Source organism: Danio rerio, chromosome 8, assembly GCF_049306965.1.
Source record: "Danio rerio strain Tuebingen ecotype United States chromosome 8, GRCz12tu, whole genome shotgun sequence".
Classification (NCBI taxonomy): Eukaryota; Metazoa; Chordata; class Actinopteri; order Cypriniformes; family Danionidae; genus Danio; species Danio rerio.
This window is the reverse complement of record NC_133183.1, coordinates 20,965,920-20,991,139: the sequence shown is the minus strand read 5'-3', so window position 1 is coordinate 20,991,139 and position 25,220 is coordinate 20,965,920. Positions and strand designations below refer to the sequence as shown.

Genomic DNA, 25,220 nt, shown 5'->3' with positions numbered 1-25,220 from the left:
AAACATCAGAAGGTTAAACTATGAAGGCATTTTTGTCTCACGGCCTCCTTTGCTCATATTTACAAAAGATTCCAATATTAACGGAGGGCACTGTATGTCTTGATTACTCTAACATGTTTGGCCTTGTATTAAAAGCACACAGCTAAAATCAGCTTTCATAAGCTTTTAAAAGGCTTTTGGAAATGCTGTTTGGATTGCAGATAGAAAAGGCCAGTTGTTTTTTTTTTTTTTTTTTTTTTTTACATTTGCAGCATTGGGGTCATAATTCTTGCATGCATCCCTGCTGTGCTGGTGAAGATCACCAGGTGACTAATGGCACAGTCAAAATACAACCTGCACAACTCTATTAGAAAGCATATTCATCACGGTTTGTGGAGATGGAACATTTGTTTTTGCTGGGTGAAGGCTGTAGGTGGGGAATTAAAAAGATAGTTCAAGCAAAAATCAAAAGTTGGCCATTTAATAACCTTCTTGTTGTTCCAGTCCTGTATGATTTTTTTCTTTCTTTATTTTACTGTGGATTACAAAAGAATGTTTGTGCAGCGTTTCATCCATACTGAGAAAGTGAAGAATATGTCAAGTCCTATTCATTTGAGCTTAAACCAATATTTTTGGGCCTCTTTGCCATTTTATCTTGACTTTTGAATGCATGAATATGAATTAATTTGAAAGCTGAGGATAAAGATTGTGATCAAAGACAGATTTGATGTTGTTAATAGAGCTCAGCAGTATGGTTCTGCAAAGTAAAAGGCCTGTTCTTTCTCTCCTTATGAGAATTGATTTTTAACTTATGAACCATTTAAGAAAAGACCCACTGTGTGCTCATAGAGTTTTATCTTTTTGTTGAAGCCATCAGACTCTTTATTTCTTCTACTTGATTTTCTATAAAAGTTATATTGATTTGTTGCTTCTTATTTTTGCTAAATTTTCCTTTAAATATTAATACTGTATAGATAATATAATTTTTATAATATTTAACCATACACTTTGAAAACTTATTTCTGAAAACTGAAAAGTTACTTAAATAATATTAATATAAATGAATTTGCTGTATTGATTTTTTTTACTAACACATTGCTTTGTGAACCTAACACTGTACTTTAGGAAATGTATGAATTTGGGATGCATGATATTGGAAAAATCTGCTATTGCGATATTTTATTTTTCTGCGTTAAATGAATACAGTTTCACACAATGGTTTGACTAACCATTTGATGCTTTTTCTGGGGAGCCTAGCAGTATTCAGGTACAGAAATTGAATAACAACTATGCAAAAAAGCTTTTCTTTCATTATTTTGTCTCCTTTCCAGTCCAAACATCCAAAAATTCTTAGAGCAAGTGAAAATAATGTTCACCGTCAGAATAAATGAGTAAAAATTGAGTTTGCTCTTAAGACAAGCTAAATCATTTGCCATTGCACTAAAACCAAATGATTCAAAGATGATTCCTTGGATTTACCAATTTTTTTTAAAGTTAAGTGGTTGTAAACAATTTATTTTGACTGAATTTAAGCAAGTTAAGTTGAACATTACTAAATTTAATTTGTTTAAATTCAACACATAAATTGTTTGCAACAACTGTGCTGACATTATTTTTTCAATGTGGGGTAACTGAAATAATCTTGTTTTGGCTTTGATATGTAGATATTTGAATCAGAAACAATACAAAAATTCTAAATAATTCTAAGTTTTTTTTAATTTGCATAAAACATAAAAATTCTGTATAAATACAGTGATTAAATACAATTCTGTAGTCTCTTGTCAACTATGATTCATACTCAACATTTCATATCTTAGCGATGTGACGATTGTGGATGCGCACATTGTGATATTGATGCTAAAACAATATATTGTACAGCCCTGGTACAAATACAAAACAACAGTCACTCATGTTTTTCAGAGTTAGACGTTACAGTGATGGAGATTCATTTGAAAATCAACTCATTTTTATCTAGCAAATGTTTTGTGTTGTACTCAAAATCTGATTAAAAAAATGTTTTTCCTCTTTTTTTTTTCTTCTGAAATCAGCCTTAAATATGAAACCTATTATGTAGGGCTTTGATTTCCTCACCATTTTAAAGTTAAACATGTCTTGGGAAAATATATTTATTATGTCAGATTTAAAAAAAAATAGGCATTTTGTGCAGTTTTCAAAATAGTAAAGTTAAACTTGGTAACACTATCATCAAGATTTCATCATTTAAGTTAGTAAATATGTTTGAGTGCAACAGTCTTTATTCATCATTTTTTAATAGGCACCTATAATGAAAATCAACTTTTGGAAACTATTTGGGCAGAACTGTGTAGGTATAGTGTGTTCACTGTCATATTGGTGTGATATAAACACAAGTCCTTTATTAAAAATTTACTGATGTTAAAATACAACCCAAATCCCAGTGATTTTGAGGCCCTCCACAATGTTCCCTGCCCACTGAATTGATTGACAGGTGCCATGTCTCTGTAATAACATGTACGCACATGCCCACAAAAACATTTATTTGCAAAGAAACTGGGATTATGTTACGAAACTCTCTGTGATCAGCTGCACTTTAATAATTAATTTGATAAGTTCAAAATGTTTTTAAAACAGAGCATGTTTGTAATCAAGAGACTAAAATCACTATGTAATTCTTAACCTCTATAATCACCATGGTAAACATGCATATATATGTTTGTGTATGTGTACTGCAAATGGGATTTGTGAGACTCATCATTTCAGAAAGGCTTGAATAGACTGCACCACAAATACATCAAATAAACTTTTTTTTTTTTACTAGTGACCTTATTTCAGCTTCATCCATGTCTGTCTCTATCACTGACGGTCGTTTATCTGATATGACGCATGAGAAGCAGACACACGTGGGAATGGTGAGGAGGGAGAAGCAGCTCATTTGGATTTAACCCTTTAAGTTGACATGCTGACTGGCTAAATGCATGATACGTGAGGCCAGCAAACATGACATAGCTTTCAGTTAAGATTAACAGTTTCCATAATTATACTTTATTGACAGATGAAGGTTTATGGTTCTGCATACAATGACTTTATCTTGCTGGAGTTTAAAGCCGATTCACTTTACTTCAGGATGCATTAATACCACTCTGTAGGTGTCTATTGGAGAAATTCATAAATATTCCTAGCTAATCTAATAAATGTTGGAGAAATACTCGTTACATAAAAGCACTAAACTGCACTTCAGCAATGTTTATTTGAGAGCGCACAAGAAGATCTGTGCAAGAGGCGCGTATATTTGAAGGGGCGTGAAAGAAGTTTTGTGCACGAGCAGAGAAAATCGGCGCACAAGCAAAGAGATCCGCATACTCGTATTACATAAATGCGATCTCGACTTGTAATGCTGTGCTCATGACATTTTTCCATTTGTCATTGAAATAATGCCATAGGTAGTTGGTAGATTTGTGTAAAAGACCTGCCGCCACTGCTGGAAAAATCCTAGAGAAAACACTGTAATGCATTAGAAAATGGTAAATTAATATAAGTATATGCTGTACAAGTATTATTCGTTCATGTGAACTAACATTACTAACAGAACCTTATTATAAAGTGTGAGTAAATTATTATACATTTTCACTTTTTAAACTTCTACTTCAGTAATAATCTGCAAGCATTGAACTAAGATCCAGTATATTTATTAGATTCATTAGAATATTAGATAATGAAGTAACTTGTATTTTTTTAGTGAAATTTTTCTTGACCTTTTTTGTGATTTACCAGAGCTACAGTTGCTATGTTTATACATTTGCTTCATGACTTGGGACTTAAAAAATCCTATATAAAATGCACAGAACAAATTCTGAACACTATACTCAGTTGCATCATCACATTTTTAAAGCAACAGTCTGGCTCTATCTGGCTTGCCATTAAACCTGAGGAAGCTCAACTGACTGTGCTGCTTTTCAATATTCTGCCAAATTTCATCATCTCTAGAGTTCCATAGAAGCAATGAAGTCTGGAACACACAGATCTGGTTCAGCATTTGTGTGAAAAAAAAGAAAAGGATGACAGAATTTTCAGCTTTTTATGAATCATCCATAGACATACATCTTCTAAATACTAAAGGCATACAGTCATTAAGACGCTTGATATTTAAAACCCCTCCCCCTTCTCACAAACAGTCATGTACACGGACTCTCATTCAATCCATCCCAAGCGGGTCCCTCTGGGAAGCCAACATATGAGGCATTAGTGTGTAATTTGAGATTATGAGGTGGACCGGAGGTTTAGTGATTTTATCGGAGGCTCCATTTCAGCCATGGAGCCAAGGTCAGATTCGTAGCGAGGGGAAGGGGAAAAGGGGGGGGGGGGGGGGGTGGGTGCTGGTGCATGATGGGAAGGGGCCATTGGGGCCTATGTGTGCATATGATAGGGGTGAAAAAGAGCTTGAGGCGGAGAAATGAGGAGATTGAAGGCGGAGATTGTGCATACTGTGGCTGGAGAGAACACCACGGGCTGAAGGAGAGAAAGAAGAGGTCACTGGGAAAGTTTGGAAGGGTTATTATCTCAGGATGTGATGAGAGATGGGAGAAGTCAGCGTTTGGCACATAGGCTAGTCAGACTGAAGCACAGGCCAATTTAATCTGCGATAGATCCTCCTCGGCGAGATGCAGGAGAAAAATGTTGCACCGTTCAGGAATAGAAAGGATCCCAGCCACAGGATTCTTATAATTATCAGTGTTGAAAACATTTTCCCCTGCTGCATATTTTTTTGGAAACCGTGATGGGAAGAAATGATGAAAATGAAGTTCAAAATAGCAGCAATAATATTTTTTAGCATTATAAATGTTCACTCTAGTTTAATGTGTCCTTGATGAATATGAGTAAATGCATTTTTAATGTTTCTTTTGTAAGTATATTTGAACGGTATTGCCAGAGTTTCCTTAAAAATATGACTCATAATTGTGATAATTCTTTCTTGAGCAGCAGATCATCAAATTAATGTGATTTCTGAAGGATCATGTGAGATGATGCTGAAAATTCAGCTTTTAATCATATGAATAAGTAGAGCTAAAATCAAAATCTTGATTAATTGAACATTTTAACACGATTACAATTACTGAAAGTTTATTAGTTTTTTTTATTTTATGTTTTTGTCTTCACTGTCACTTACAGGGTTTGTTCAGTAAATATGCTCACATATTACAAGTGAGAGATTTTTGAATGTAGTGTGCATTACTTGACTATAATTGATAATTGAAGTAAACACACACTATCTATTATCTATAATTATTTATTGAACATCAACGCTGAACAACTGAAGTTAAAACTAACTTTGCCTAAAACTCAGCTCTCCACGCCACCCACCCTCGTCACCACTACCCAACTGACCAATCACAAAGCTACATGTCATTGTAACATGGAGTTACATTTTTTTGAGGGGTGCATGGGCATGCAAAAGCTACGCTGGACCTGAAAAAATCAGAATAATATAATGAGTATAAATCATAATGAAATAAATATAAAGCAGCCTTAACAGAGCAGGGTCATGTGACTCCACAAATGGTAGGGAAAGTAATTGGAAAAAATTAGATTGATTATAGGATCTGTATGTTAATTTCAATTACTTTTTGATTAATCACCCAGCCCTATGAATAAGTTACATTTTAAACTATGTTCAGTAAGAAAATTTATATTATAAATGATAATATTTCACAATTTATACTTATAGGCTGCACAATTAAGGCAATTTTAATGTGCATGAAGGCAGTTCTGTTATCAGTAGTAAAGTCAGCATGAAACTGATGTTAAGATTGTTCTTTGTTCCATATCATGATGTATTTCTAATTGAAACGGGTTCTGAAATTTGACAATAATGTAGAGCAGTGCTTGATTTCATCCTTTGGGAACCGATTAGATGATTTTAAGATGAGCTTAACAAAATGGAGGAAGATTTGAATGCCAGTATGTTGAGGACACTGTCCACTATAATCACTGTTGAGCCCAGAATATTTGTCTGATGCCTGATGATGACGAGAATGAAGAGCTTAATTTTACAGACAGAATCGTATTATATTTATTTCAACCACTGTCTCCAACAAAGGTTAGGGCAGAAATGAGATGCATACTGATTTTCTGGCCACTGATTTCATGTGACCAGTAAAGTCCTTTTGAGGATGGAGAAAAGTTTATTGTATTTAATTCAAGATTATGAGTCCAAATTGTTATATACATACTGCACAGATACATACTGTAGTTAACAACAAGCTCTACTGTATACATTTCAAAATAAGGGAGTACATTCTGATTTCAGGCCAACTTTATATGTCCAGCTTTTGCTTTCAGATGGAGTAGTATATACAGTAGGCAATGCAAGTTTATTTATATAGCACATTTCATAAACACGGGTAATTCCAAGTGCTTTACATAAACATAAAGTGTTAAAAATGTTAAAATGTGTTAAAACAGGTTTAAAAGTAATAATTAAAAACAAAAAGTAATGTGATCTGTTGCACATAGACATATACACAGACAGTATATGGCTCAACAGTAAAATCGGATGGAATTTACTGCTGATCACACAATCCATTTTTGGACCAAATGAATGCAAAAGGGCAGAATATGTTTGTCTTAAACTTTGGTCTGGTTGTGTATATATTAATTTAAATAAAAATTTGATGGCAGATATTGCAGAAGTTGTGCTGAAAGAGAGAAAGAAGAGGTCACCTGGGAGAGAGGGAAAGTCTGGAAGGGTTATTATCTCAGGATGTGATGAGAGATGGGAGAAGTCAGCGTTTGGCACATAGGCCAGTCAGACTGAAGCACAGGCCAATTTAATCTGCGATAGATCCTCCTCGGCGAGATGCAGGAGAAAAATGTCGCACCGTTCAGGAACAGAAAGGATCCCAGCCAGAGGATTGAAATCACAGCTGATTCCTTTAACTTCACACTGCATGATTATGATAAGTGGGCCCTATTTTACAGGCTAAACCTCTGTCAAGCATTACAAATCACTCGGGATTTGTTTAAAACTCCAAGACTTTTAAGTGATTGGTATGAAAGCTCTTAAATTCCCCTCTGAGACGCCAGCGTTCACGTTCTGAAAGCAAATCTGAAGTGCACTCAAGTATGGGTGCAAACTTGTGTCCCGCTGTGTACAAACTACCTTGAGTGTTGACAAAGAGATACGCTGAGGTAATAGAGTTTCAAATCTGCGTGTTTGTATTAGAGCAAGGTGAGAACCAAAGAAGCTTCTGTGTTTTCCTTTCATGCGTTGTTACATTTTTTTACATGGAAATCAGTGTGTCTGCTTGTTTCTGTAACCGTACAGGTCCACTGGTGCAGAAGGAGCAAAGCGAAGCAGGCGTTTTCAATTTATTCTCTTCAGGAGGCCAGTAGTTGTGTGAGGGATTGTTGATTGACAGTGGAGCAGAGATTATCAGAAGCTTGGATATTTCAATTCATTGCTTCATAATCAATTTGACCAAGTTTTTATTATATTACTTGGATTTTTGTGTAGATATTTGTGTCTTTGTTTTGTTCTATAATTTAGCAATCCATTTTTATTCATAATATTACCATTTAGTTTGATAAAATTGATTAATATATATTGTATGCAACCCAGGCTCATTGGAAATATTTGCCCAGGGATACATGTTTAACAACTGAGAAATATGTACCTGGACTAAGTTTTCTTGCAGTGTTTGTTATCACACATCCATTAGAGGCCCCCTGTTTACATTTTTGACAATATCAAATATGTTACCGGGCCACGCTTTCTCATACATGCAATTCAATGACAGGGTTGCATTTCAAATTGTGCTTCTCACAGGTGAGTGGGCTTGACAAACCACCTGTAGAAACACTCTTCCCTCTTATGCACCTGACACTTTATTTAAGCTACATCTTACTTAATAATGAAAATGATGTTTACTATAAATGTACCACAATAATGTTGCACTTGCTTGCTTCAACCTTAAATAACTCTTGCACAATATTAAGGCATAAATGCCTCTTTTGCACAATATTCCCCTTTAATACCTCTCTTGCACAATATCCTGCACAACATTATTCATCTCATGTAAAAGTTCTAGTCTGTCTTAATTGTATAGTTAAGCATTTTATTGTATATGTTAGTTATGCATAGTAAAAAGCTCTTATGTCCAGTGTTTTGTTTGTATTTATGATTCATTTATGTAGCATTGTTGTCCTGCGAGACACAACATTTTATTCCTCTGTATGTCCACACATGTAGCGGAATGACAATAAAGCTTGACTTGACTTGTTAATCCACCATAGGCCACTGGGTATATTTCTAACCGTTTCAACGTCCATCTGGTGCGGTTAGCTTGTCTTTGTGTATATTATATCAGCTTAATATTGACTGACCTACCAACCCCCTTTCCTAAACCCAACCGATAGTGTTTTCAAAAGCAAACTAGAAAAGACATTGCGGCTGCATTCTTCTACAAAGGCACTTTTTGGCGAGATTTTTTTTGGAACCGTCCTATGCCGAATTCGAACAGTACGCTCTGCTCTAGCTCCTAAGTCTGTAGCCATTTGTGGTGAGCGACCGAGCAAACTAATTATCCTGGAAAGCCATCCATTTGGAGGTAAGCGATCAGTGGTACCACCGATAACATTCAATTTACTCACAAAATGCAGCCATTATTGAGACATATATTTCCCCATTCTCGGAAATGTATCCCTGGAAACATTTTCCCAATGCGCCTGTGTTTATCGTATTCATGGGGACAAAAAACGTCACTTCCGCTATGCTCGCCACCATATTTGTGTCTGATATGGTCACACTCACACTCACAGTGCATGTAAATGAGACTAAATGAAATTATTAATTTGCTTAAGAATAAACAAATACTGGTTATAATGCTTCTGTTGATACCTCCAACTGTTTTGTTTCTTCAAATCTGCGACAGGTCTGTCACAACTTTTTTTTCTGTACATTTATTCACAAATTCTTTACTGTTTGCCGTGGCTGCAAACTTCAGGACATACAGCTTATACTAGTAATAAGAAAACAGTTTTTAAAGAAAATACATCCTGGTGATCTGCTGAACCACAGAGTCTAATAACCTCCAACACTGGTGAAATGTAGATTTAAGTTGTTCACAATGCACTCCAAACAGCAGCGAAGCTCTCAGGGCATTTACATTGACGACTATCACTAATACATATTGAGACGTGTTAATTATTCAAAATGTATTTGAAGATGAACTAATCACAGAAAGTGATGAAGATCTCAGGAATTAACACATGGCATCCACAATATTTATTTGTGTCATAAGCACAGCTGATCGCACATGACACAAGCATGTTTCTGATGCACAAACCCCCATGACGAGGTAGCGCGCTCTTAAAGAGCAACCCAAAAGTACCCAAAACCCTTAAAGTACATCAACTAATGCAGAAAACAGATCCCAGGGCATTTCAGGACAGATCACCACACGATCTACAGTATGGGTGAGTGACGGTTCGTTGTCATCAATTACATGTTATCAGAACACATTTATGTAATGAAAAGTAGTTAAGTTTATTGGCACTACTGAAGCAGCAACATAACATAATGTAGCTATTTCAGCGTCACAGCAGATTGTCATCATAGTACAGTTCGGTTACAAAGATAGCGACTGCACCACTATGTGACATCACATGAACTCTCTGAATACATATTTGTTGTTTGTGATTTTATAATTGATCAATTTCAATTGGATCTGTGTTTCAATAATTATTCATATTTTTGTTTCAAATTTTAATTTTTTTATTAGATATTTAATCTATTTTTTAATGTTTTTGTCATGTATTTTTAGAAATACTTTTATTTTGCTTGAAAATTTTAATAAGAATAGAGCTTAAAGGGGTTAATAATTTTCACTTTAAATGTGTTTTTAAAAATTAAAAACTGATTTTATTTTAGCCAAAATAAAACAAATAGGACTTTCTCCAGAAGAAAAAATATTATCAGACATACTGTGAAAATTTCTTTGCTCTGTTGAACATCATTTGGGAAATATTTAAAAAAGAAAGATAAATTCAAAGGAGGGCTAATAATTCTGAATTTAACTGTATGTATGTATATATATATATATATATATATATATATATATATATATATATATATATATATATATATTAAGGGTGGAGCCGAACCCGAATACGGTATTCGGAAAGGCACGAATAGCGTGTTTTTACGAATACTTGATTCGAACAAATACTTGAAAAATTATTTGTATTCGGGAGCAAGAAAAACACTATATCAAAAAGCAGCGTTTCCTCATGAGACCACAGTGCATGCCCGCGTGAGTGAGTGAGAGAGAGAGAGAGAGAGAGAGAGAGAGAGAGAGAGAGAGAGAGAGAGAGAGAGAGAGAGAGAGAGAGAGAGAGAAAGAGAAACAAAACGCGCCAAAGCCCGAAACTGAAAGCGAGACGTGACTTTTAAGGGGTTGTTTCATATGGATTTATTAATCATTCTTACTGTTCAGTGATCGCAAACTGCCGTAGTTTATTAAAGACGCAAACCCCTCACTGCACGTCAGCTGCGCGCCTTCAGCAGACCTCCTCATTCCTGCAGCACGAGAGCTTTATGATTGTTTATGCGCGCCAAAAGTGGCGGATCTGTCCGGTAAAATATCTGACTGCGTGTCACCGCATCCCTAAGGACTATTTGGCGAAATATTTGAGTGCATGTCACTGCATAACAAACGACTGAAAGGATATAACTAGAGAACTCTCCACTGTGCTACTGGATGAGAGCGTATGGCAAGCCGTTTTAGCATTTAAACCTTGTTCAGACTATCCATAAATATATTTAGAGATATCTCTAATTATATTTTGACTTGTCATAATTATAATTCGACTAGTCAGATTGGAAATATCTGCAAATATATTATGATAGACTAGTCATATTCCTCCATTGACTTCCATTGAAAAATATTTGCAGATATCTCTAAATAAGTTTTGACTAGTCACAATTGTAATTAGAGATATCTGCAAATGAATTTTGACTAGTCAAAAATCCAATTCAAGATATCTACAACTGTAATTAGACTTTTAGTAAATTAATTAGAGATATCTTCAAATATATTTGTAAATATCTCTAAATATGATGAATTAAAGATATCTCTAAATGTATTATGACTAGTAAAAACTCAGAGATATCAATTACAATTGTTACTAGTCAAAATTCATCTGATTTCGTACTAGTACAATTGTAATTGCAGATATGTCTAATTGTCATTCTGAGTAGTGGAATTATAATTATGACTAGTCAAAATATAATTAGAGATATCTCTAATATATTTATGGAGTCAGAACAAAGATTTAAATGCTAAAAAGGCTTGCCATAGAGAGTGCTTCTCACTGAACAGAGCACCGCGCAACCTTCTATGTAATGTATTATCACATGCACTAAAAGCATCCTAAAAGCATTAACACAGCCACATTCTGCCCCAGCAAGTCAGTTTCAAACATAAAAAAAAACAAACAAACAAACTTTGTGTCTTTTTTTGTGGCTGGCAGATGATAATAGCAGTGCTGTATCTTTTAGTATTATATAGAATACTTTTGTTCTGCCAGATCTCCCGGGCAGGGTTTTATTTAGATTTATTTAGTTAATATTAGTTTTTGGAATTCTGTCCATTGGAAAGAAGTTCCTTCAGAAGAAGAACAGTTTTTTGAAGTATTATTTGTTTTTATTCTGTCTATTCAGTGTCCTTCAACAAGAACGGTGGTGGTGGGGTTCATAATATTCACAATGGTATTTTATTAGTTGTTGGTTTAACCATGGATGAGATAATGGCTTCTATGTCATTTTCTTTTCAATGACATTTCTTATCACATGTTCAAAAACAACAGCCAATATTGCATATCTATAATTTATATAATGGGTATAATTAAACAATACTTTCACTATAACTTAAATTAGAAGTGTAATAGAAAAAATATATATTTTTGCGCCATTTTGAATTTTACTCGAATACAAATACAAATACAAATACAAATACAAATACTTTTCCCCCCTCAACAAATACAAATACAAATACAAAAACCGGCTGCTCCGCACATCCCTAATATATATATATATATATATATATATATATATATATATATATATATATATATATATATATATATATATATATATATATATATATTCAGCTTAGTCCCTTACTTATCAAAGGTTGCCACAGGGGAATGAACCGACAACTATTCTAGCATATGTTTTACGCTGCAGATGCCCTTCCATGTGCAACCCAGTACTAAAGAACATATATAATATTATGTTATTTTATATGTATTTTTACAGACATTTTATTCAATAAAATAAAAATCTCAGATGTCAAACTCAATTTACAAGGTTTTATTCTGGCTAAAAGTTGATTTATTTGATTAGAAGTTGGATTATTGTCTTTACCACTAGGCATGTACTGTACAGGATCATATTTTTGGCTGAACTTCTCGTGCGGTTGTAGTGTAAGAACTCTCTCTGACTCCTTGATTTGCCTACACACACGCACGTCTCATATTCACATCTCAGCCGCGGCACGACTCCATCACTCACACTGCCACGCATCACATCTGAATCTGAGACAGACTAGTAGTCTTATAATACACACAGTGTCAAGATGATTTATTGCCTTATGTCAATAATTTATGAGTATGTTTTGGACGGTGTATGGTAATAATTTATGGTATGGTTTGTCCAATGTGTTTCATGAATGTAAGACTGGTGACCAATGACAGGCAGCTTTCCCCAGTTCACAGGCTTAGGGTCCCTGCTTAGTGGTAGGATTTATGACGGTTTGTCCCAAATTGACAGTTGAACCAAGTGTCGGGCTGATTTTGGCAAAGATTTACAGTATAGTTAGATTTGTGGCAATGTGTATGGTTTGTCATTTTTACAACCTATGCCGCTCTTCTGGCATTCCAGCTCCTACCAATCTGTGAGTGTAAGCAGTGGGGTTTCAGGTTGGGGGTGTAATGGGTAAGCACATTTTGAATGAAAGAATGGTAGTAAATAGTTTTTTTGTAATTTGGCCCATACACATGCAAAGCTGGCTATCTGGTGTGTTTGCGATGTTTTTACATTTTTTTTCTTTTCCTAAAAAGTCGTTTGACTTTTTTTTTTTTTTTTTTGTTTAACCATGATTCTCAAGCCTCTGTCCTATCTGTGGCCCTTTTCTGTGGGGGAGAAGAAAAGGTGTCATGTTTTGTGTGCCCTTCTCAGAACATCAGCATGTGTTTATCTAAGTACTATCAGTACAACACGATCTAGAGGCTAATGTAAAAACTAAAACATTAAGCAGAAACAAAAAGTATTCAAACAAGTATTTTCATTGTTGCCTTGTCCAACCTCAGTGTGTTTGAGCCACATTTTTGTAGATGTACATCAAGACCTTTTAACCAATTCTTTGAGTTCACATATACATTTTAGCATGTCAATGTACTGAAAGTATGTTGTGTTTACATTTTTATTTATTTTTTGCTGTTTAACAAATGTTTTGGGTATCTGCTTTAGGAGTCAGATTTAATATGCTTGTTCCAAAACTGACAGTTGAACCGGGTCTCAGTTGGATTTGGGTTAGATAAACTTCTAGTTAGAATTGTGTCAATGTATGGTTTGATGTAGCATCTCATTCCTTTTTTTATGACGGTGCTCCTTTCCTGACTATCTGGATTCTTCCAGTCTGTGAGTGTAAGCAGTAGAGATTCTGGTTGGGGGTGTAATGGGTAAGCAAATTTGTAATGAAAGAATGCCAGTAAATAGTTTTTTGTTTCTTTTCTTTTTTTTTGTAAACAGGCCTATACACATGCAAAGCCGGCTATCCAGCGTGTCTGCGATATTCTTAATTTTTTTCTTAAAAAAAGATAGTTTGATTTTAAAACATTTACGGTTAAACGCTGCTACCCAGGCCTCATCTATCCTATCTGCCATCCTACTGTGCCTGGATGGTGACTATGAGTCCAAATTCTGTGGGGGAGAAGAAAAAGTGTCATGTTTTGTGTGTTTTTTCTCATAAACTTCAGCAGTTTTTATCCCTGTACTATCAGTACAACACACAATAGAGGCTATGTATAAACAAGAAAACAACAACAACAACAACAACAACAACAACAAAAAAGTTAAAAGTATTCAAACAAGTATATCCCTCTTACATATATTGTCTGTTTACATGGGGATCATGTGAAATTAGCAGTGTGGTAGTGTTAATGATTTTTACGATGGCAATTTTGTGTATATGTGCATCAACACTTTATTACCAATACTTTGAGTTAACATACAACGTTGAGCAAACTGATATACTAAAAACAAGTTGTGTGTACATTTGTGTTATTGTTTAACAAATGCATACATTCTGATCTGGCCCCACAGATAGTATGTAAATTATAAAAGGAACAAACATAAACCACATTTCGCTATGTCAGAATATAAATATAAAAGGAAACTGTGATTTTTAAGCATACCTCAACATATCGCACTTCACTATATTAAGGTGCTTTTGTCAATCCCCTTCAAAAAAAACTGTTTTACTTTAGATTGTTGTTCAAAACGAAATTCAGCACCATTTTCTTCAAGTGCTTTTCTCACTTCAGTAGAAACATCATGCCCAGTTTTTATGACAAACTTTAATTTCAGGAAAAAATCTATTAATTTATTACTGAACATTTTCCTCAAAAATGTGTTAAAAAGGCTTTATGCGTCACGATCAACTGAACTGTAGGTAATTGGTACAATAGTGTTAGGTTTTTTCACCTACTTCTGTATGTGTAAATATTTGGGCTAAAAACCTCACATGGGATTTTACATGCCTACAAATATATGCCACACCCATGTTCTATACACACTTAAACCCATATCTAACGGCGATATTCTTGTCCACAAAACACTGATGTAAATTTTAAAGATGTGTAATTTACAGCGAAAATCTTTTTGTATTCATTTGAAAATACTTTTGTAAAATCTTAATTTGGAAACTATGTTTACACCACTAGATTAATTCTAGATTTGTATCAAGATCATGGACAACACTGTGCACGTTTTTGTTTGACAGTGTTTTTAGGTTAAGTCTCGTTTCTGATAGCTGTCAGCATTGTATTTACAGAAAAGATAAAAGAATAATTTCAATATTTTTGTGAAAAAGTTTCATCATGAAAATGTTTTTTTTTTTTTACACATGTATGAACGGAATGCTTTTTTTTAGAGTAACATGTTTCAAATTATTTACTTGCATTTTTGTTTTAGAATTAAACAGGTATAGCTCATGCGACCACGGCACAATCATGGTGTATTATTACATTTCTGAGGGTACACTCAGAACATCAAAGCTTTGTTTGAGGAATTTTGAAAAAATTGTTCACACCAAAACATAGAAAAGAACAGCTGTAAGATATGTCTGTTTCGAACAGTGAGCACACTTCAACATACGCTATACAAAACCTTTAATCAAGAACTAATCTTTTCAACATCTACCATAAAGTAAAAGAGCTGATAAAAGATGTTTTATCTTTACTACCAACTTCTAGAGTGAATGACCACAAAACATTTTTTTCCCCCAATTGAACGCAGCACAAATAAATGTGTTACATTTTTAATGTCTTACCACCTCTAACTAGTATTGTTTGTGATGCGAAAATCCATGTGTGGTTTTTTAAACTGCAAACAAATTTATGCTATGCCTTAGTAAAACATTTTCATTCTAAAATCTCCCATGTTATGTATAAAACCTACATATCTAACTAAAATATAGTCATGCCCAAAATCACTATGTAAATTAGAAAAATGTGCAATTTACTATGAAAAAAAAACCCAAAAAATATTTGTAATTATTTTACAATGTGCTGATTTGTAAATGATGTTTCCTTCTCCTAAGATACAATCTTGATATCCATCAAGATCATGGACAACATTGCACACATGTTTTTGTTGGGCGATATGTTTGTAGGTGAGGACAATGAAACGAAACACAACTAAATTCTAAATCCAACTAAATTTAGAATGTTTTCATTAGCGAAAAAACTTTTCAATGTGTAACTATTCTTTAGAGTAACATGTTTCAATAATTTACCTGCAGGGACTACATTTTGTTTTATACGTAAGCAACAGGTGTACACACGACTACGACTATAGTACGATGCTATGATACGATTATTGTGTTTCTAAGGGATCACTCAGAAAACAAAACATTTGTTTTAGGAATCCGGATATGTCAAACATGCATCTATCATGCTAAACAAGAAAGAAATACATAAATGTATGTGAATATTCACAGCACAAACTGATTATACTTTAAAATGTATTATAAAAAATCATTAACCAGCATATAATTTTTCAACATCTAGCACAAATTAAAAGAGCCGGGGATGACTCAACTACTTTTCTGCAAACATCTACACTGTAAGAAATGCAGGGTTCCACACAATTCATACATGTTGTCCCAACAAAAATTGATTAAGTTAACTTAACACTTTCAACAAAATTAATGCGCGTTGAACATAAAAAAAAATAAGGTTGTCCCAATGAAATCTCAAGAATTGTTTTTGAGTGTAGAGTGAAAGTCCAACAAACAGTTAACAGATTTTAGCATATAAAAGGGGTAGTGCTAAAAAAAAAAAAAATGTTTATCTCTTACCATCTTGTTAGCAGTGTTAAAGCACACCATTACAATACAAGCAGATTCAACAACTATGATGTTAGAAGGGCTTGCAAAAGTGTGCACAAAACCGTGTGAAACTCAGGAGGCCGAATCTGAGATTCTAAAACAGGAAAAATAAAGAAATGTTTAGGATGCAAGTACAGGTCCTAAATGGTCTAGTGTTCGACTCCCGGTATGGGAAGCCCACCCCTTATTGCCCTCCTGAACAATAACTTGGTAGGACAAAACTATTAATCCTAAAAAAAAAAATAAAAAAAAAACATTTTTCACCACTAGATTAGTTATCTGCATCAGAGAATAATTCACAGTTGTTATTGTTTGGCTTCATATGTTTTTAACAGTGTTGACATTGTCAACAAAACCATGTTAATACCAAAAGTGTACAATGAACACCTTTAAGAAATTCAACTTCAGACTTTTTTTTAAACAGGTATTTTTAAATCATTCAGCATCAGGTGTTTAACAAAATTTTCTTTCTTTTTTTTTCACCCTCAAATCCATATTCTCCATCTCAAATAAAGCAAAAGCTCTGGTGCACATAAGGTTCTACAACTCGTGTCAAAGTCTTTTTTACCACTGTCAGTGTGATTATGTTATACTACTGATGCAAACACGTTTGGAAAAACTACAATGGTCAATGCTTTTTTAAAGCAAAAATGTTAACAATTATGCATGAGTAAGTAGTAAAAAAAAGTTATTTCACAAAGATGTATTTTTTAATAAAGGTGTGTGCTGTGTATTAGAAAAGAATATAATTAACATGTCTTTTTTGAAAATCCACTCTTCTGAACTGTAATGGTAGGTTGGATTTCAAAACACCATGTTTGGTGAACGGTATTGCAGTCAAACAAGAAGTGTGTGTTCAAAGAAATTTCTACAAATTATAACCCACCTAGATAAGATTCTTTAAAACTAAAAGTCTCATTTTTCTTTTTTTCTTTTTAGTTTATTTTTTTGGCCCGTCTACTCTATGGTTACAAGACATAGGATGAAAAGTAGTCAACATGAAAAGTAAGTCTCACTGTTTCTCATGCATAACATAAACTATTACACTTAAGCCATATCTATATACTTTTGTCTACTTGAATAAAATAAAAATCATGTATATATATGCCCTAAATTATATCAAAAGCAAACAAAAATTACAATAAATTAATATATATATTTTTTTTAAATCACACTTCTTTAAAGCACATTGCTGTATGACAACTTGGTAAAACCAATATTTATGCAAAATAAAATGTAGAACAATGTAGATATGTTACAACATGTTATTGTTCTGTTAACTACATGCTTTAAAATGATCGACTACATGATTTTTATTTTATTCAAGTAGACAAAAGCACTACAGCGAGCGGTTATACCCTTTTCCTGGATCAGACATGTAGGTCAGAACGATGTCTTTATTATGTTTTAATGTGTTGGGTCTGGATGAAAATATATACTTTTTCAATTAGTTGACTGCTTTTTTACTATAGAAAAATAAATCTATGACATTTTTTGACTAAGACATAAATGTGTAGCTGTAAGTGTAGTATATAGATATGGTTTAAGTGTAATAGTTGTTAATGTTAATTATATTCTTTTCTAATACACAGCACACACCTTTATTAAAAAATACATCTTTGTGAAATAACTTTTTTTTTACTACTTACTCATGCATAATTGTTAACATTTTTGCTTTAAAAAAGCATTGACCATTGTAGTTTTTCCAAACGTGTTTGCATCAGTAGTATAACATAATCAGACTGACAGTGGTAAAAAAGACTTTGACACGAGTTGTAGAACCTTATGTGCACCAGAGCTTTTGCTTTATTTGAGATGGAGAATATGGATTTGAGGGTGAAAAAAAAAGAAAGAAAATTTTGTTAAACACCTGATGCTGAATGATTTAAAAATACCTGTTTAAAAAAAAGTCTGAAGTTGAATTTCTTAAAGGTGTTCATTGTACACTTTTGGTATTAACATGGTTTTGTTGACAATGTCAACACTGTTAAAAACATATGAAGCCAAACAATAACAACTGTGAATTATTCTCTGATGCAGATAACTAATCTAGTGGTGAAAAATGTTTTTTTTTTATTTTTTTTTTTTAGGATTAATAGTTTTGTCCTACCAAGTTATTGTTCAGGAGGGCAATAAGGGGTGGGCTTCCCATACCGGGAGTCGAACACTAGACCATTTAGGACCTGTACTTGCATCCTAAACATTTCTTTATTTTTCCTGTTTTAGAATCTCAGATTCGGCCTCCTGAGTTTCACACGGTTTTGTGCACACTTTTGCAAGCCCTTCTAACATCATAGTTGTTGAATCTGCTTGTATTGTAATGGTGTGCTTTAACACTGCTAACAAGATGGTAAGAGATAAACATTTTTTTTTTTTTTTAGCACTACCCCTTTTATATGCTAAAATCTGTTAACTGTTTGTTGGACTTTCACTCTACACTCAAAAACAATTCTTGAGATTTCATTGGGACAACCTTATTTTTTTTTATGTTCAACGCGCATTAATTTTGTTGAAAGTGTTAAGTTAACTTAATCAATTTTTGTTGGGACAACATGTATGAATTGTGTGGAACCCTGCATTTCTTACAGTGTAGATGTTTGCAGAAAAGTAGTTGAGTCATCCCCGGCTCTTTTAATTTGTGCTAGATGTTGAAAAATTATATGCTGGTTAATGATTTTTTATAATACATTTTAAAGTATAATCAGTTTGTGCTGTGAATATTCACATACATTTATGTATTTCTTTCTTGTTTAGCATGATAGATGCATGTTTGACATATCCGGATTCCTAAAACAAATGTTTTGTTTTCTGAGTGATCCCTTAGAAACACAATAATCGTATCATAGCATCGTACTATAGTCGTAGTCGTGTGTACACCTGTTGCTTACGTATAAAACAAAATGTAGTCCCTGCAGGTAAATTATTGAAACATGTTACTCTAAAGAATAGTTACACATTGAAAAGTTTTTTCGCTAATGAAAACATTCTAAATTTAGTTGGATTTAGAATTTAGTTGTGTTTCGTTTCATTGTCCTCACCTACAAACATATCGCCCAACAAAAACATGTGTGCAATGTTGTCCATGATCTTGATGGATATCAAGATTGTATCTTAGGAGAAGGAAACATCATTTACAAATCAGCACATTGTAAAATAATTACAAATATTTTTTGGGTTTTTTTTTCATAGTAAATTGCACATTTTTCTAATTTACATAGTGATTTTGGGCATGACTATATTTTAGTTAGATATGTAGGTTTTATACATAACATGGGAGATTTTAGAATGAAAATGTTTTACTAAGGCATAGCATAAATTTGTTTGCAGTTTAAAAAACCACACATGGATTTTCGCATCACAAACAATACTAGTTAGAGGTGGTAAGACATTAAAAATGTAACACATTTATTTGTGCTGCGTTCAATTGGGGGAAAAAAATGTTTTGTGGTCATTCACTCTAGAAGTTGGTAGTAAAGATAAAACATCTTTTATCAGCTCTTTTACTTTATGGTAGATGTTGAAAAGATTAGTTCTTGATTAAAGGTTTTGTATAGCGTATGTTGAAGTGTGCTCACTGTTCGAAACAGACATATCTTACAGCTGTTCTTTTCTATGTTTTGGTGTGAACAATTTTTTCAAAATTCCTCAAACAAAGCTTTGATGTTCTGAGTGTACCCTCAGAAATGTAATAATACACCATGATTGTGCCGTGGTCGCATGAGCTATACCTGTTTAATTCTAAAACAAAAATGCAAGTAAATAATTTGAAACATGTTACTCTAAAAAAAAGCATTCCGTTCATACATGTGTAAAAAAAAAAAAACATTTTCATGATGAAACTTTTTCACAAAAATATTGAAATTATTCTTTTATCTTTTCTGTAAATACAATGCTGACAGCTATCAGAAACGAGACTTAACCTAAAAACACTGTCAAACAAAAACGTGCACAGTGTTGTCCATGATCTTGATACAAATCTAGAATTAATCTAGTGGTGTAAACATAGTTTCCAAATTAAGATTTTACAAAAGTATTTTCAAATGAATACAAAAAGATTTTCGCTGTAAATTACACATCTTTAAAATTTACATCAGTGTTTTGTGGACAAGAATATCGCCGTTAGATATGGGTTTAAGTGTGTATAGAACATGGGTGTGGCATATATTTGTAGGCATGTAAAATCCCATGTGAGGTTTTTAGCCCAAATATTTACACATACAGAAGTAGGTGAAAAAACCTAACACTATTGTACCAATTACCTACAGTTCAGTTGATCGTGACGCATAAAGCCTTTTTAACACATTTTTGAGGAAAATGTTCAGTAATAAATTAATAGATTTTTTCCTGAAATTAAAGTTTGTCATAAAAACTGGGCATGATGTTTCTACTGAAGTGAGAAAAGCACTTGAAGAAAATGGTGCTGAATTTCGTTTTGAACAACAATCTAAAGTAAAACAGTTTTTTTTGAAGGGGATTGACAAAAGCACCTTAATATAGTGAAGTGCGATATGTTGAGGTATGCTTAAAAATCACAGTTTCCTTTTATATTTATATTCTGACATAGCGAAATGTGGTTTATGTTTGTTCCTTTTATAATTTACATACTATCTGTGGGGCCAGATCAGAATGTATGCATTTGTTAAACAATAACACAAATGTACACACAACTTGTTTTTAGTATATCAGTTTGCTCAACGTTGTATGTTAACTCAAAGTATTGGTAATAAAGTGTTGATGCACATATACACAAAATTGCCATCGTAAAAATCATTAACACTACCACACTGCTAATTTCACATGATCCCCATGTAAACAGACAATATATGTAAGAGGGATATACTTGTTTGAATACTTTTAACTTTTTTGTTGTTGTTGTTGTTGTTGTTGTTGTTGTTTTCTTGTTTATACATAGCCTCTATTGTGTGTTGTACTGATAGTACAGGGATAAAAACTGCTGAAGTTTATGAGAAAAAACACACAAAACATGACACTTTTTCTTCTCCCCCACAGAATTTGGACTCATAGTCACCATCCAGGCACAGTAGGATGGCAGATAGGATAGATGAGGCCTGGGTAGCAGCGTTTAACCGTAAATGTTTTAAAATCAAACTATCTTTTTTTAAGAAAAAAATTAAGAATATCGCAGACACGCTGGATAGCCGGCTTTGCATGTGTATAGGCCTGTTTACAAAAAAAAAGAAAAGAAACAAAAAACTATTTACTGGCATTCTTTCATTACAAATTTGCTTACCCATTACACCCCCAACCAGAATCTCTACTGCTTACACTCACAGACTGGAAGAATCCAGATAGTCAGGAAAGGAGCACCGTCATAAAAAAAGGAATGAGATGCTACATCAAACCATACATTGACACAATTCTAACTAGAAGTTTATCTAACCCAAATCCAACTGAGACCCGGTTCAACTGTCAGTTTTGGAACAAGCATATTAAATCTGACTCCTAAAGCAGATACCCAAAACATTTGTTAAACAGCAAAAAATAAATAAAAATGTAAACACAACATACTTTCAGTACATTGACATGCTAAAATGTATATGTGAACTCAAAGAATTGGTTAAAAGGTCTTGATGTACATCTACAAAAATGTGGCTCAAACACACTGAGGTTGGACAAGGCAACAATGAAAATACTTGTTTGAATACTTTTTGTTTCTGCTTAATGTTTTAGTTTTTACATTAGCCTCTAGATCGTGTTGTACTGATAGTACTTAGATAAACACATGCTGATGTTCTGAGAAGGGCACACAAAACATGACACCTTTTCTTCTCCCCCACAGAAAAGGGCCACAGATAGGACAGAGGCTTGAGAATCATGGTTAAACAAAAAAAAAAAAAAAAAAGTCAAACGACTTTTTAGGAAAAGAAAAAAAATGTAAAAACATCGCAAACACACCAGATAGCCAGCTTTGCATGTGTATGGGCCAAATTACAAAAAAACTATTTACTACCATTCTTTCATTCAAAATGTGCTTACCCATTACACCCCCAACCTGAAACCCCACTGCTTACACTCACAGATTGGTAGGAGCTGGAATGCCAGAAGAGCGGCATAGGTTGTAAAAATGACAAACCATACACATTGCCACAAATCTAACTATACTGTAAATCTTTGCCAAAATCAGCCCGACACTTGGTTCAACTGTCAATTTGGGACAAACCGTCATAAATCCTACCACTAAGCAGGGACCCTAAGCCTGTGAACTGGGGAAAGCTGCCTGTCATTGGTCACCAGTCTTACATTCATGAAACACATTGGACAAACCATACCATAAATTATTACCATACACCGTCCAAAACATACTCATAAATTATTGACATAAGGCAATAAATCATCTTGACACTGTGTGTATTATAAGACTACTCAGACTCATCCCAGCACCTCACCATTAATCTATTCACTCACAGAAAGAGAGAAACAGAGCGGCCCATTTATCGGCAAGTTCCTCAGTGTCGCCATCCTCCTCTCCATCTGTCATTCAGAGGTGGAAAAGGGTTGCCTTTGAGCCTCTCGCATGCATGCCTCATACTCGCGGATGTGTGTTGCGGAGCAGAACACCATCCCTGATGTTTTATTCCCTTTAATTAGGCTCGTGTTTTTGCACTTCTCTCTCTTTCAATGAAAGTTTGAGCAGAGCTTTAGCGAGCTGAATTTGGTTGAATTGTGGTGAAAGTTACTAATCTTCATCACCGCTATCATCGTCATTAGCCTCTTTCTTATGCCTTCCAACTCCATTATTGAGTCATCGTAGGTAGGAACGTTTCTGGCATGCTAATTATCAGTCGACAGCTCATGAATATTTAATTAAAGCTGGTTCTCTGAGCCAGTGAGTGGGCCTTGCGTTCAGCGCCTCATTAATTAAACATCAGAGTTTCTGAAGCCTTTTGATTAAAGATAAAGAGGAAATATAATGATCAATAGAAAAGCCGCTCCAATGAGAGCAAGAGCAGTATGGAGGAGTTTGCCAAGCATTTTTTGGGAGGAGGATGTGAGTTATGCAGATGGTTTTATTGGCATTCTGGGAGATATTCGGGTCAGAGGTCAGGTGGGTGTCAACCAGGGAGGCATAAAATGCCTGTGTAAAGCTAGCTGTTTGCATTCCTATGCATCTTAGTGGTAGTAAATTAGATATTAAATGGATGTCAGGTGTGTGGTCACATTTACCGTAGCTCTATGAAAATAATATACTGACAAAATACAGTTATTTGAATTTGATTTGTCAAGTGCAATCCCTTTTTTGTTTTGTTTTTGTTTTCAATACATTTTTTATGTAATTTATTTTATTTAATTTTTTCATGTCATTTATTTTATTTTTTGTTTTTATTTAATTTATATAATTTTTCAAATTTAATTTTATTTAATTTTATATAAATAAAATTTTTCACTATTTGTTTTATTATTTTTTATTTAATTTTACTTTTAATTTTATAAAATTTTATTTTATTTAAAAATGTTGAATTTAAAATAAATTTTATTTAAATTTATTTTATTTATTTTGTTTTATTTTATTAAAATTTTTAATTTAATTTAATTTAATTTTATTTTATTTTCCTCCAAAAGTTTTTGTTGTAAGCTTTTGTAAAGAGTTTCATACATATTAACATTAAACAACTGACCTTTTTGTTCATAAATATTTGTTAAAACTATTATTAAAATTTCCCCACAAGTCCAAAGACATGCTTTAGAAGTGAATTGGGTAACCAAAAAATGTTCTTAGTGTATATGTGTGAATGAGTTTGTATGGATGTTTCCCAGTGATAGGTTGCAGCTGGAATGGCATCCGCTGCATAAAACATATGCTGGATAAGTTGGCGGTTCATTCTGCTGTGGTGACCCCGGATTAATAAAGGGACTAAGCCAAAGGAAATGAATGAATGAATGATTACTACAAAACATGGATGGAAATTACTCCTTTGTCAGGAGTTTGACTGACAGGCAATCTGACCAATCATAATGCTGATATGGGATCCCCCATAAACAACTGAAAGTCAGCCCTTTTATCGTTTCAAATGGTGTCTCTACAACCAAAAACGAGCATTTATATGATTTGTATGCAAGTTTTAATGCTTTTAATTTAATGTACATGCTTTCCACAATGTAGTTTTACCATTAAAATGTAGTCCAGTAATATTAAAATTGAAACAAAAATAGAAAACGCAAACAAACAATAACAGCCTTATTTAACTAGAACATGTTAACAGTCGTCCTATAGTGAATTTTTACTACAATATCTTTTAACCTGTCCTCTAGAGGTGATGCTAACCTGACCATCTAGCTCTAGCTAACTCCATCAGGCTGAAGCAGGGCCTTCAGATAACCTCTCTGAATCCATGGCAGAGTGCCTGACGCCTTGAGCTATAACCGCAGCTCTGTTTGATTCGCAAATCTCAGCGACTCGCTGACAGACGGGAGAGTATTTACTCTTCTTTGCCTGTGTTTAAACATTCCGGGCACGGCAAGCGCAGAGCTCGTGTTAAACATTAATCAGATTTATTCAAATGCCATTTGTAATTATCATGATCTCTGATTAGACTTGTAAATGATGTCTCCGAGACCAGGATAGAGCCAGACTCC

At 33.7% G+C, this 25,220-nt stretch overlaps 1 protein-coding gene across 11 annotated transcripts in view; it reads left to right on the top strand.

Annotated features, from left to right (window-relative positions):
- Nucleotides 1-25,220, top strand: part of sema6bb (sema domain, transmembrane domain (TM), and cytoplasmic domain, (semaphorin) 6Bb) — a 286,338-nt gene that overhangs the window by 95,477 nt on the left and 165,641 nt on the right. The window contains exon 2 of one of the 11 annotated variants that reach the window (XM_073910240.1): nucleotides 17,565-17,630. The exons of the other annotated variants lie outside the window; for them this stretch is intronic. The gene's annotated coding sequence lies outside the window, so the exon portion shown is untranslated. The remainder of the gene's footprint in view (nucleotides 1-17,564; nucleotides 17,631-25,220) is intronic. 11 annotated transcript variants of the gene reach the window in all.